Raw genomic sequence first — 4,767 nt, 5'->3', positions numbered from 1 at the left:
CTCAAGAGCTACAACAACAACAACCGCACAACTCGAAGTAGGCTACAAAATGACAATACGCATCGCTACGGAGCCGCCGGAGGCCGAAGTTGATGATCGACGAAACTCTAGGCTCCAAGACGGTGCCTTCAGGAAGGACATGGCAAGCGCCGCTACCTCCTGATCCAAAGATCTAGATTTTCATCCGAAGCCCGATGAAGGTAAAGGGAACAACCACAACGGAGACTCCAGGAAGATGACGAGGCCCACGGGCGCCGCCTCCATTGACCTGACCGAGGCCAGACAGGGTTTTCACCCGGCAAGCATGCTCCATCTTCACCCACGATGTGCAGATGCACACGCCACGGCCCGTCAAACCGCCAGCCACAACACCGCTCACACGGCCATGGCAGCTAGCTGCCCACACCTGAGCCATGAGCTCCGCCCACGAGCACGCAGCTCCCACCACCCGGGGCGCCGCCCGGGACACCTGACGTCCCAAATGCTCTCAATGGATGCGGGCGAAGAGCCGACCGCCATGCTCCGACCGCCGATAGGACCACCAACGACCGGACCGACCAGGTCGATCGGGGAGCCACCAGGTCAGCGAAGAGGTGAAGCGGGAGCGGACTCCGTCGACGTCTGGCACCCCTGCCGGTGACGGATGGCCCGACCGCATCGGCGCCACCCATCTCTCCCACAACCTCTCCACACACCATCAGCTCCTGATACGTCAATTTTGCATCATGTTTACCTACGGTTATTTATGTTGTTTTTATGCATAATAATGCTTTTTGGAGTAATTTTTAATGTCTTTTCTCTCATAATATGCAAGGTACACACAAAGAGGGAGAATTCCGGCAGCTGGAAGTCTGGTCCTGGAAAAGCTACGAGGGCACCTATTCTGCATAACTCCAAACAAGCTGAAACTTCACGAGAAATTTTTATGGAATATATAAGAAATATTGGAGCCAATAAGTACCAGAGGGGGACCACCAGGTGGGCACAACCCACCAGGGCGCGCTTGTTAATCAAAGATGGTTAAGTTTCCTAGCCATAGCCATGAGTTGTCATTTGATGAACGGTATCACATCATTAGAGAATGATGTGATTGACTTGACCCATCCGTTAGCTTAGTACTATGATCGTTTAGTTTATTGCTATTGCTTTCTTCATAACTTATACATGTTCCTATGACTATGAGATTATGCAACTCCCGAATACCGGAGGAACACTTAGTGTGCTATCAAACGTCACAACGTAACTGGGTGATTATAAATATGCTCTACAGGTGTTTCTGATGGTGTTTGTTGAGTTGGCATAGATCGAGATTAGGATTTGTCACTCCGATTGTCGGAGAGGTATCTCTGGGCCCTCTCGGTAATGCACGTCACTATAAGCCTTGCAAGCAATGTGAATAATGAGTTAGTTACGGGATGAGCATTACAGAACGAGTAAAGAGACTTGCCGGCAACGAGATTGAACTAGGTATGATGATACCGACGATCAAATCTTGGGCAAGTAACATACCGATGACAAAGGGAACAACGTATGTTGTTATGCGGTTTGACCGATAAAGATCTTCGTAGAATATGTAGGGGCCAATATGAGCATCCAGGTTCCGCTATTGGTTATTGACCGGAGATGAGTCTCGATCATGTCTGCATAGTTCTCGAACCCGTAGGGTTCGCACGCTTAACGTTCCATGACGATCGGTATTATGAGTTTATGTGTTTTGATGTACCAAAGATAGTTCGAAGTCCTGGATGAGATCACGGACATGACGAGGAGTCTCGAAATGGTCGAGACATGAAGATTGATATATCGGATGACTATATTCGAACACCGGAATGGTTCCGAGGTGTATCGAGTATTTTTCGGAGTACCGAGGGGTTACCGGAACCCCCCGGGGGGTTAATGGGCCTTCATGGGCCCTAGTGGAAGAGAGGAGGCAGCAGCCAGGGAGGCGCCCCCCCAAGCCCAAACCGAATTGGACTAGGGTCTGGGGGGTGGCCCCCCTTTCCTTTCTCTCCTCCTCCTCTTTCCCCCTTCTCCTTGGGGAAATAGGAAAGGGGGGGCCGAATCCTACTTGGAGTAGGAATCCCCCCCTTGGGCGCGCCTCCTCTTGGTCAGCCTCCTCCTCCCTCCCCCCTTTATATACGTGGGAGGGGGGCACCCCAAAGGCACACCAAAGTTTCTCTTAGCCGTGTGCGGTGCCGCCCTCCACAGAAACACACCTCGGTCATATCGTTGCACTGCTTAGGCGAAGCCCTGCGCCGGTAACTTCATCATCACCGTCACCACGCCGTCGTGCTGACGAAACTCTCCCTCAGCCTCAGCTGGATCAAGAGTACGAGGGACGTCATCGAGCTGTACGTGTGCAGATCGCGGAGGTGCCGTGCGTTCAGTGCTTGATCGGTTGGATCGCGAAGACATTCGACTACATCAACCATGTTACTTAACGCTTCCGCTTTCGGTCTACGTGGGTACGTGGACACACTCTCCCTGCTCGTTGCTATGCTTCTCCTAGATAGATCTTGTGTGATTATAGGAATTTTTTGAAATACTACGTTCCCCAACACTTTTGCCCTCCGGCGGAGCGATTCCGGCGGGGGAAATTCCCTCCCGGAGGGGGAAATCATCGTCATCATCATCACCAACAACTCTCCCATCTTGGGGAGGGCAATCTCCATCAACATCTTCAACAGCACCATCTCATCTCAAACCCTAGTTCATCTCTTGTGTTTAATCTTGGTACCGGAACTATAGATTGGTGCTTGTGGGTGACTAGTAGTGTTTATTACATCTTGTAGTTGATTACTATATGGTTTATTTGGTGGAAGATTATATGTTCAGATCCAATATGCTATTTAATACCCCCTCTGATCTTGAGCATGATAATCATTTGTGAGTAGTTACTTTTGTTCTTGAGGTCACGGGAGAAATCATGTTGCAAGTAATCATGTGAACTTGATGTGTGTTCGATATTTTGATAGTATGTATGTTGTGATTCCCTTAGTGGTGTCATGTGAACGTCGACTACATGACACTTCACCATATTTGGGCCTAAGGGAATGCATTGTGGAGTAGTTATTAGATGATGGGTTGTGAGTGACATAAGCTTAAACCCTAGTTTATGCGCTATTCCGTAAGGGACCGATTGGATCCAAAAGTATAATGCTATGGTTAGAATTTATTCTTAATACTTTTCTCGTAGTCGCGGATGCTTGCGAGGGGGTTAATCATAAGTAGGAGGTTTGTTCAAGTAAGAACAACACCTAAGCACCGGTCCACCCACATATCAAATTATCAAAGTAGCGAACACGAATCGAACCAACATGATGAAAGTGACTAGATGAAATTCCCGTGTACACTCAAGAACGCTTTGCTTATTATAAGAGACCGTTTTGGCCTGTCCCTTGCCTCAAAAGGATTGGCGCTGCACTTTTGTTACTAGTATCATTACTTGCTCGTTACAATTTATTTTGCTATCAAACTACTCTATTACTTACAATTTCAGCACTTGCAGACATTACCTTGCTGAAAACCACTTGTCATTTCCTTCTGCTCCTCGTTGGGTTCGACACTCTTACTTATCGAAAAGAGCTACAATTGATCCCATATACTTGTGGGTCATCAGCTCCCTACCTAGATCCACACCTGGCTTGTCCCGGCCACCCGCCCCATGACGCGAGGTGCCGGACCGGCCACCACCAGCATCTGCGAGAGGACACTGGGGACACCCGCTAGAGTAGCACCGACAGACCGGCGCCGGAGCATGTCCATCCGCCGTCGCGAAATGACCCACACCGCCACCATGGACTGCACCATGCCGTCGCAGCCCATATTCGTGCAGTGACCCGACCGGCTGCTGCCAGCACCCCAGGCCGACCGCCGGCGAGCAGGGTCAGATCCGGCCGAATCTGACCATGCCGCAACAAGCACCCACCAGCCACACCCTCAAGCCCCACCTAGCCGAAAAGCAGAGGAGGAAGAAGGAGGGCGCCCACCTCTGTCGCGCCGCTACCCCAGCCAACACGGGGCCACGGCAAGGGCAACCGCCAACGACCCGCGCCGCACACGGCCCGCACCCCTGGAGCCAGATCCGAATGCCCGCCTCGACCTGCTGCATCCGCCATTGGGGCTCCAGGGTAGCACCTCCTTCGCATCGTCCTTCGCACCATCGCCCGGCCGTGGCGCCACCTGCATCGGCCCGGCGTCATGTTGCTGCACCCGACGCAGAACGCAACATCAAGGCGAGGCAGCCTCAGCCCGCGCCAAGGCCCCCAGCGCGAGGAGACGTGGAATCCCCGCCGCTGCCGGCGGGGCTTCGCCCGGCCGCACCCTTTGGCGGTGGCGAGGGAGGGAGGAGGGAAGCCCGGCGGCGGCGGTAGGGTTTGCCTCCCCTGCCGCCCGCGGGAGCGCCAGAGGAGGAGCTTTGCCTAGTCCCTAATATTCCCGTCGAGTATTACCGTGTAAGGCGAATGCCAAAACATAGGTACTCCAAGCTTAAGGTTAGAAGGGGAGGGTGTGAATAGAAGATCCTAAATTTTTAACCAAAATAGAGTTTTTAGTGAAAATGAGGACTAGAACCGAGGCAGAGCGCGGAACATAATAGCTCTAGGTAAGGATGGAAACAAATGCACCAATACAAAGATGCATACATGAGGACATAGATGCTAGATAAGTATTTAAGTAGTAACTGAAGCATTAGGTGGAGACTTAGCAGATATCGTAAACAAAGCAGAGAAAACGAGAAAATGCTAAGTCACAAGCGGTGAAAAAAAA

This window comes from Aegilops tauschii, chromosome 3 (genome assembly GCF_002575655.3).
Source record: "Aegilops tauschii subsp. strangulata cultivar AL8/78 chromosome 3, Aet v6.0, whole genome shotgun sequence".
Classification (NCBI taxonomy): Eukaryota; Viridiplantae; Streptophyta; class Magnoliopsida; order Poales; family Poaceae; genus Aegilops; species Aegilops tauschii.
This window is presented reverse-complemented; position numbering follows the sequence as displayed.